Raw genomic sequence first — 10,974 nt, forward strand, 5'->3', positions numbered from 1 at the left:
CATACTGGCATGTGATTGGGTGGGTCCCTGTTTGGCCCTGCACGATGGGTGAGTCCCGACATGGTTCCACGTAGGCTAAGGATGCCACGTGATTGGGTGAATCCCCATTGGCCCCGCGTGATGGGTGAGTCTCTACATGGATCCACGTGGTTGCCGATGTGTGAATCTCCACGTGTGACCTATAAAAATGAGGTCTCACGTACGGGAGAGTGTTGAAACACAGTTTGTCCCACATTGGACAGAAGGCCAAAGAGAAAACAGTTTAAATAGAAATACCCTTCTCTAATTAACACCGAGGCCTTTTGTGATAAAACCCCATACTTGACGGATTGGGTAGGTGGTAAAGTGGGGACAATATCGGTGTTGTTGGAGTGGGTCTTGGGCTTGTTAACCTGAAAAATTCTACAGTTTTCTGTGTCTAATTTGCAGAGACATTACTATGGAGTACTCAGACCACGTCACAAATTAGGTGTTACTTTATTTGAATTGCTATCAAAGGCAATTGGGCTAAAATCTGATCACCTTGTAAGCTTGAATTGTGCAAAAGGACATCTTCTTCTCACTCATTACAATCCGCGATGCCCTGAGTCTGACTAACTATGGTTACTACCAAACACTTAAATTCAGATTTTTTCACCATCCTACTTCATGACCATATTGGTGGCCTCCAGGCTCTATGTCAAAACCAGTGGATTGATGTTCCTCTTATGCTGGGAGCTCTAGTAGTCAACATTGGAGATCTCTTGTAGGCAAGCCCTTCTAGTTCCTACTTATCTTCTGTAACAACTCTGATATGCATATCAGCAGCATTGCATTAGATGCGGTACTTGTTGGATGCAAATTTGCTAATAAGCATTTCATTAAGTGCATTTTTATTTTCGGGTCAAACATAATCTTCATTGATAGAAGAAAATGTTACAAGAGATAAACATAAAACCAAGCTGTAGGTAGGCCAAGCTTAGAAGGTAATCAGATTTAAGCACAAGTGCCTTTAATAGCAATTACTCTTCCTTTATTATATCTAGGCCACATGCATTTTAATTGGGTTCTTCATTGTAGGTTGGGCTTATATGAGCACTTCAAAATATTCAGCATGCACTTTTTGACATGTGCAACATGCTGTACAACTATATATGTCAAAAGCATTTATTGTTTGATTCATTTAAACTATTTTATTGTGTTCTTGCAGCTTATTTCCATTGAAAGATTTAAGAGCATAGAACATCAAGTGTTTGCCAACTATGGAGGACCAAGAGTATCCATCGTGTGCTTTTTCACCTTTCATCTTTACCCATCCACAAGGCTGTACGACCTCATTAAGAATTTTTTATTAGAAGATCATCCACCTGTGTACAGGGAAACCTCATTGCAAGACTTTATTTCATACTATGATGGGAAGAGGCCATGTTAAGTCCGATTCCAAATTCAGGAATCTCAATGCCTGGTGTGGCCCACCTATTATATTTTAAAATGGGTCTGATCCGGTCTTTCCAAATTTGGGCCTTGCCCGACTTATGCTTACCGCAAGTTGCACTGGCTTATATTATCTATGGTTTAATGCTTACTTTCCATAGGTGCATTTGTCTGCGGAATTACCAAAGTGTCTAACTATGGTTAGTGGGTCATTCACTACTGAGGATTGTTTTTGACGAGGCATGTCGCCACCTCATCTTGGTTCTCTAATCAATATTTTCAAAAAGGATAAGCTTTCCCTAGACTCTGTCCTTCATATCGCTCCAGGCGCATTTCCGGGTACTACATTGCGAGTGGGCTGTCTCCCTTCATGACGATCCATTTTGAGTTCTCCTGCGATGAGGCCACTGGTTGAGCAAATTAAGTGGATACTGAGCTTGGCTTTGTGAACCAGTACGCAACCTTGACAAGGGCTAAGGTTTTGGATGTTGTCTTCATAACCAAGAACCAGATTGTCGATTTTGAGCTCAAACTTCTTCACCACGTGGTTAGGAGGTAGAGCTCGAAGACCCATACTTTCGCTTGTACCTGGGGAGAGTTTACCCCCACTTTGGAGAATGTTGCCAATATCATGCATCTCCCGATTGCAGGTAATATGAATCCCTTCCGTTATGTTATTTCTCCTACAGACACTGATACTTTTGATATTTTGAAGAAGGGTGCCCCTACTTTTGTAAGCAAGGCTCTCTGCTTTAACGAATGGATCAAGCATTTTTCGCAGAAGAAACAAGAATCAAACGGTCGGTTTGAGGCTATGTTGTGTTTATGGTTAAGCCGCTTCATCTTATGGGATAACAACGACACCTTTAGCCGCCAAGTGATTCCCTAGGCCATGGTAATTGTGCGTGGCCATGTGGTCATGTTGGGCTAATTAGTCGTTGGGCTTCTTTACCATGAATTGGATCAGCTCTATTCTCTTGAGGAGCAGGTTGCGGGTAGTGCCCCATTGAAAAGTTTCCTCTTTGCCAGCTTTCTGCAAAGCTTCATATAGAAGCGTATCAAGAGTCTGAAGATAACCCATTACATTTCCAGTGCAGCGAAAAGTTGCTATGTTATTGATTCTTCCTCTTACTTACCCGAAAAGCTCTCGCTAGCTAGCCGTTGGTTCAGGAAAATTCTAGCAAAAAACCAGGACTTCTTGGAGCTTTTAGATGATCTGAACATATTTGTTTTCTGTCCGTACGTGTCAGTCCCCAAAGGTTTTGCTTCCATGATGTTTTTTACCGATGTTGCCTGTGATGATGATCCAAATGTGACGTCAATTCCTCTATCTGAGAATTTGGATTTTTCTTCGCTTCTTGAAAAGTCATTGGCTTTACAGGCTCTATCGGTCCTTTTTCTAAGAGAGGATAGCGAGGAAATGAGTGTTGTTTACTCTTCCTTATGAGTGCGACATCAGTTAGGCTTTGACCAAGGGGTGCCGCGATCTTCCTCGGTTGAAGCCGATGCTTCTTTCAATAATTTGTTTTGGAGTTTTATGTATGCGCCTCTGAAATGTCTCCATCATTTCCATTATGTCACGAATCAGACCTGGGTAGGCGGTATCTCCAAAGGCTATGTTGCTTATTAGTTGAAGTGTTTCACTGCCATCTCCAAATTCCATGGTGATAAGTAGCCGCAGTTGTCTCCCAACATTGTTAGCCATCTAGACTGGTGTTAAAGCATACAGTTGCCGCTTCCGATTTGAAACGTCGATGCCCTACTATAGCAGAGGAAAGCAATGCTTAGGGTGATTCTTCCCAGAGCACCAAGAAGAGTAGGGCATTAGGTGTTGGCAAAGGAAAGCCTGCAAGTCAAGGCAAGAAAATGGTTTCGGGTATATTTCTTGACTTGACTTATCTCGCTAATATTCTCTTTGCATGCTCTTCCTTAGTGTTTTATATGTTATGCCTTAGATGATGCAGTGAGGCACTTCAGGCCTTGAGTGGAGAACGAAGGTTCTCCTAGGTATAAGCTTGAAGCTTCTGCCACTCTGAAGAAATCAAAGAGTGCTCGAGCATTAGCTTCTTTCAGCACTCCTAAGCCTCCTGAGTTCCTTGACATTATCGCCGAGAGTGAGGAAAAACACAGTGCTAGTGAAGCCAATTACGATGAAGTAGTTGATGGAGGTTTGGCAATTAAGGAGAGTAACAATACAAGTGCTGAATTTGACCTTGGAACTAAAGGACGTCCTTAGGCTTCCTTAGGGAAGGACACATAAGGTGAAGACAGTGGCAAAGAATTAAGCAGCAATGATGACGTAAAGCTGTAGAAGATGTTGATCTTAATGAAGTTGACAGATTCTTGAATGATGACATTTAAGTGGAAGCGGAAGATACAAAGGTGTGCTTCCCTGTTCTTCGTTGATGCTTGCCCTTGCATGAATTTGCGATTGCCATCTTTCTTTTTAAGTCTTTGAATTTTGCTTAAGCTTGCATATGCATGTAGAAAGTAGCTAAAAACTTTGCCTAGCATGTTTTCTTCGTGTTTTTGCATGTGCATGCATAAGCATGTTGGTTTGTTGGAATTTCGTATTGGATAGCTTCTGTAGGCTGTGTTGCATTGTGTCTTTGCTTGTCAATTTTTCCTCACTTACACATACTTCTGTGCTGCGTTAGCTTCTGTGCGCTATGTAAGCTAATCATTTTTTTTAACAATGGCCATATGGCTACCTTACTTTGTGTTTTGCTTATTTTCCTTTGGCTTTGGCTGCTAACATTGAATTTAGCATGATGTTTGTGATGTATTTAATCTTGCAATGACATTGGCTTTCTCTTACTTTGAGTGCATGAGAATTTGTTGGATGAAATCCTGTTTAGGCTTTGAGACACAGGCTTGAGCTTTTGCTTGCTTTCCTGGGGGAAATAGATGATCCTATTGCTTGGCACTTTGTCAGTGGGTTTCTATGAGGAAAGATGGAAAAAATATTGTAGCTTCCGTAGGGAAGCAGAGCATGTCAGGAAAGCTTTACTTGCTTAGCGTTGGGTTTTGCAATGTTAAGCTTGGCATTGATTTTGCATAATTGCTTTGAGAAAAGCTTTATTTCCTTGACTCAATGGTTTTGCAGTGTTGGCTTGGCATGTTGCATGAGCATTGCATTGAACCATTGAGTAGCTTGCATGACATTGATAAGCTTGGCATGTTGTATAAGTACAACTTTGAAAAAGTTTATATGCTTGACTTAATGGTTTTGCATGGCGTGTTGGCTTGACATGTTGCATGAGCATTGCATTGAACCATTGAGCAGCTTGCATGGCATTGATAAGCTTGGCATGTTGCATGAGTATAGCTTTGAAAAGGCTTTATTTGCTTGACTTAATGGTTTTGCATGGCGTGCTAGCTTGACATGTTGCATGAGCATTGCAGTGAACCATTAAGTAGCTTGCATAACATTGATAGGTTGGCATGTTGCATGATTATAGCTTTGAAAAAGCTTTATTTACTTGACTCAATGGTTTTGCATGGCGTGTTAGCTTGGCATGTTGCATCAGCATTGCATTGAACCATTAAGCGGCTTACATGGCATTGATTTTGCATTGATTTTGCATTGATAGGCTTGGCGTGGGCTTTTAGTATAGCCTTGGCATGATTACTGCTATAGCTAAATCTTTCTAGTTACTCTTGCTAATGTAAAGAAACGAATGTATAAAAGATTTTGACAAAATGCTCATTCATTTCATTAAAATTTAGGGTACATCAATCGTTGCATGGCTTTACAAAGCCTCATAAAGTAAGCAAAATGATCATTGCATAGAAGGAGCTTGTTCTTCTAAGATAAGCATGAGCGTTTTAGCAGTAATAAGGCTTTAGCCACTTTGCATTGATAGGTTCCATTAGCATACCTTCCTTGATGGATGTCAAGTAGTAGTAACCGGTTTGATAGGCATCCTTGACCACAAAAGGTTCTTCCTAGTGTGGGGTGAACTTCGAAGGTTCGGAGATCTGCCTCCTTATATGATCAACTGTCTTGAAGATGAGATCTCCTTCCTTGAAGTTGCGTGGGTTGATTGTGCAATTGTAGGCTCTGGTAATCTGTTGGTGGTATAGGGCTGCTCTCCTAGCTATTTCTGCCTTTTTTTCCTCGAGTAACTCAAGGTCATTCCACCTCCAGCTTGTACATGCTGCAGTACCCCATTCCATACCGTTGAATGTTGAAACTCTTGTCATGGGCTTCATCATTTCCACTTGGGAAATAACTTTGGACCCATGCACCAAGGAGTAAGGGGAAAAACCCATAATTTTCCTTGGAGATGTACAATAAGCCAATAAGACGTCTGGGAGATATGTGCTCTAACCCCAAGGGTAATTGTGTACCATCTTGCTTAGGATTCTTAATAGTGTCTTATTTGTGGCTTCATCTTGATCATTTCCCTTGGGATAGTTGATAGGAGCATATTTATGCGCCTTAGTTAGCTAGTTCTTATGCATTTTCGTTATGTTTTCTTAGTTTAAGTAGTCTTTTAAGCTAGTTTCATGTGTTTTCAGGTTTTAAGGGCATATTACATAAAAAGATGCAATTTGGAGCTTTTTGGAGCAAAAGTGAGCTTAGAGTGAATAGCACATGCTTGGAACAAAAGGTTTGGACGAAATTGAAGATTTGAAGATTTGAGGATTCCTAGTCCAAGAAGGAATCCTAGTCCACGAAGGAGTCCTAATTGAAGAAGGATTCCTAATCAACGAAGGAGTCCTAATTGAAGAAGGATTCCTAATCAACAAGGGATTCCTAGTTGAAGATGCATTCCTAGAAGAATGAAGATTCCTACTTAAACAAGGTTTCTTACTTGAAGTAGGAAAGTTAAGCCTAGAAGTTGCTATTTTGGGTTGATCTTTCCTAAACCTAAATGGCCTTAAGTTTCAGCAAAATTAGAAGGTTCCTAAGCATTGGAAGACACAAAGAAAGGTTGGAGAGCATTTCCTTATCCTTGCCGTGGGTTAGGGCCTATTTCCTCTTGGTTTTGGGTTTCTAGAAGCCCTATCCTCTTCCCCTAAATCCATGCCGCACCTAGCCTTCTAGAAACCCCTTGTTCCTTGCCTTGCAAGGCATTCTAGAAGCCTTATCCTCCTTATCCCTTATTTGCCGCACCCTTTAGCTTATTTCCTGGTGGATTTTGATTTCCTAAGCCTTTTTCCTTGTGGATTTGGGTTATCCAAGTCCATATCTGATTACCCTAGGGTTTTAGGTGCCTATATATACTCATATCTCAGCCCTATCCGAATTACCACCTCTCATACACAACAATTCACGCCAGAAATTCATCCCCTACCTTTGCCGTAGCCTTCCACCACCATTCTCCCAAATTTCTGCCAAAAATCACCCGTTGCCGTACCACCCATCCATCCTAAACACCACCATACATCCCCCATCCATTCTATACCATTTAATAACCCAAAAACCTGTCCAAAGTCTCTGTGCCGCAGCAAAGAGGAAGGAGGAATCGTGGATGCACCTGCTGTGAAGTTGGAGCGTTTTAGGTGTTCTTTTTCTTTGGATTTCAGTGTTTAAACTTATTTATCTTTGCTTTGTGCGTATAAGGAACTAAACCCCCCTTGGCTAGGGGGGGATTCGAAATCATGTTTATGCTTGCTATATGATTTGATTACTTCTAATTGCGTTTCATAAGTTGTGAATTCAATTTACTTATCTACAAGAATTAAAACTGATTTGTGTATGTTGGTTGAGAGTGCACGCTTGATTTTCATGCATAAGTTTGATGCTAGGATATAAGGGAGTTTCACCTAATCGTTATGAACTTAAATTCACAAGTAGTAAAGGTTGTTGATCACAATCGTGTTAAGTAAATTCTTGGCATAAGTTTCATGCGCTTTCATAGTAACAAGTGCCTCGCCAATGCTTATGATTTCCATAGAACTTAATGATCTTTGATTGTTTATCTATTATGGGCTTTCATGTAGGTAACTTTTAAGGAATAATTTGATTGTGATGCGCTATTTCCATTCAATTCAATGATTAAAGGGAAATCTGAAAGTTAATTTAAGCGTACCTAATTAACTTGGGGTGTTGGGAATTCATGGTTTATTGAGAAGTAATTGGAAATCGTTTTGTATGCAAGTATGACATGTGTGGAGAAGAACCCCTTAGCTAGCCTTTTATCCATCCACTTTAATCAAATTCGTCCAGATTTCATTGAGTCTTTATTTTGTTTGTTTTGTTTTCAAACTTGTCAAAAACCAAACTCCCTTTACTTTGTTGAGTTAGATCAGTTAGAAATCAATTTAGTTCGTGTTTTTAAGTGTCTTAAGTCAAGTTATAACCTATTTTCGTCCAAGTTTGTGTTTAGTGTTCAAAATTGCCCATATTGTGTTTTTAAGGCAATTTTGAGTGTTTCTGGGCTGTTTTGAGTCTTTTGGTTTGTTTTAGTGTTTTAGAGTTTAGTTTTGCATTCTTTGAGTCTAGTTTAGTGTTTTAAACTTTGTTTTTACGTTTTTGAGTCAGTTTTCAAGTGATTTAGCAATCCCTCCTAATCCCCGGCCTAGAACGATCCCTACTTACATACTTCGCTACAATTGATAAAAAGAGGGTTTAATTTGTGTGCTTATATATTTTGCATCAATAGTATGGTATGGAGCGACGATGCTTGATCCCGTAAGCATCAAGTGTGGCACTTGTTTGTTCACAAAAGGTGTTCCGTTGTTGCTCACTATCTTGTAAGGTATCCCAAATCGGCAAGTGATGCATTCCTAGGTGAAATTGGATACTGCTGCTCCTTTTGCTTTCCAGAGAGAGATTGCTTCCACCCACTTTATGGAGTACTCAGTGGCCACTATGATCCATATGTGACCTTTGAAAGCTGGGTTGATGGTTTCTATCAAATCGAGCCCCCAAGTATAGAATAGTCATAGGGTATGCATGTCTTACAGTAGCGTTAAAAGCTTGTGGATTAAGTTTCCATGAACTTGTTATGCACGACATTGCTTGACCATGTTGTGCATGTTTTCCCTCATGGTTGGCCAATAATATCTTAAGCTCAGCAGCTGCTTATGTAGCTTCTTCCTTCCTTGGTGCTCATCGTATTCTCATGCATGTACTTCTTGCATGACTTGTGATGACTTAGATGGCCTAAGGCATCTCAATAGTTCCCTATTGAATCCTTTTCGGTATGAAGATACCTCATCCACGAAGTACCTTTTGGCTGTCCTTTTTAATTTGCATGCATCCCTGACATTGCTTGGCAGTGTCCCATCAATGAAGAATGTCAGGTATAGGGACCTCAAATTATCAGTGATGGAAACTGCAAATACCTCTAATGTGGAAAGTGTTCCGGCACACTTTTGACATTCAGCTTGGATGCATGTGGCTTGTTACTTTATCTCTAACCAATAATACCCTTTTCTTTAGAGTCGGCGATAGAGACTTACTACTTGGTTGTCTCTGCATGTGGTTTCATGGATTTCATGCAACCGCCTTTGTGCTTCTTTTGGTCAAAGGCATCAGGTTAGCACTCCTCTGGGTAGGCGCTTGTAGAGTGTCCCAGCAACATTGATGCGTTCCTTAAGGTATTTAATGATGAGCTCTCCACTTGGCTTGGAAAGTTCATCTTTAACAGTTTCCGTCCAGTCGTAATCCTCTGATGTTTCCTCCGGGAAGGTTGAATGAACGGCTGGGCCTCTATTCTGATCATAACAATGTTGGGTTGTTCTTCAACGAAGGTAAGCTTGGAGCCAAGTGTGGCTAGGGCATTTGCGTATCAGTTGGTTGTGCCAGGAATATGTTCCAACACCACTTACTTAAAGCTTGCCATGAGTTTCTCGGCCATAGTGCGGTTGGTGCCAAAGTTATTTCCTTCACTATGAAGCTTCCTTGGTCCTAACTCAAGACCAAATTTGAGTCTCCTACAACTCGTATCTTTCTTGCGCTCATTTCCCAGCCTATAGAAAGGCCCATGGTGAAAACCTCATACTCAACTACATTGTTTATGCATGGAAAGCTTAGCTTGAAGGATAGGGCAGTAAGTTGGCCCTCTAGATTGACAAGTACAATGCTAGCTCCTCCTCTTATGGTTGTGGAAGAACCATCGAAATGCATGACTCATAGCTCATCTTCCACAGTAGTGGCAGCTATCTTTGGTAGCACACCAAAGACTTCATTGGAAATAGTGGCCTCTTTCTTTTAGGGAAACAATGCTAGCATTCTATCACAACTTGGCCTTTAATAGCCTTAGGTGTCACACATATAATATCAACATAAAAAATTTGGAACAACCAACGATACAAACAGCCGGATAGTATAGGTATAGTGAACAAGTACCTTACTGGGTCAAACTTTACAATAAGGTGTAGCTTGTGGGCTAAGAAATAATGGCGCAACTACTGTGGTGCATAGACAAGTGCTAGGCAAAGACGTTTCGTCTTCTCATAACGGGTTTTGGTACCCATCAGCTGTTTGCTGACAAAGTAAATTGGTACTTTTTCCCTGGCAGGACTGTCTTGAGTAAATAGGGCTTCTACAGCAGTGCTTGTTGCGGCTAGGTAGAGCTGGAGCGAAATGCCCGAGACTAGTGCCTTCATGGTAGAAAGGTTGGTGACTAGTTGCTGGACTCATTGATACGCTTCACTACATTCCTTGGTCCACACAAGTTCCTTCCCTTTCCTAAGCAGTCGGGTGAAAGCTCATGTTGCCGCTACTAATCTTGGGATGAAATGCCTAATGTAGGACAACTTCCCCATTAAGCTTTTCAGTTTCTTTATGTTTGTTGGTGGCATGCGAGTTTCGATGGCTCGTACTTTGTCTGGATCTACATCGATGCCACACTAATGCACCAGGAAGCCCAGGAACTTGCCTGAGGAAACACCGAATGCACATTTCTTGGGGTTCATCTTCAACCTCTATGTTTGGCATCTGCTCAGCATTTTCTTTAACACCTCTCAGTGCCTTTCCCTAGTCTTGGATTTCACGACGAGGTTTGGATCGTTAATTCATAGATGATAGGCATCGCCTTCTTCGGAGCATGTAATAACTATTGCTACCTTCTTCCCTCAGCGTTTTGGCAGAAGGTCAGTGTCTATGGCTTACGTTTTGCATGGCAACTCTAGCTTCATTTTGCAGAGTTTTGCATGGAGAAATTTTAAACAAAAAAATTAGCATACAATAGAGGGATGTCCCACATACTAATGGTAGTCACAGTACCTGGGATCCTTTCTATCTTTCTTGGAAGAGGCTTTGTACGGTCGGGGCAGCTTGATAGCCCCCTTTGTGAGCATGGTATCGATGATAGCTTGGAATTCCTTGTCACTACATGCTAGTGGAGGATAGGTTTCCCTATCACTCTCCCCTTCTTTTTTTTTTTTCGTGGGTTGTAGTCAGATTTGTCATCCATGACTAGGGCATGATGAACTTTCTTCTTGTCAGTTTTCTAGGATATCGCCGTGGAAGGCTTGATTGAGAAGTTGGTCTTCCTCATCGCATCCAAGAGGCTCAAGAACTGGTTGATACTGATGTTCTCCAAGTACACCTTGTAGTCAATGATAATGTTGCTTATACAAATTTCCACAAGAGCTTCCTCA

This window comes from Malus sylvestris, chromosome 16 (genome assembly GCF_916048215.2).
Source record: "Malus sylvestris chromosome 16, drMalSylv7.2, whole genome shotgun sequence".
NCBI lineage: Eukaryota > Viridiplantae > Streptophyta > Magnoliopsida > Rosales > Rosaceae > Malus > Malus sylvestris.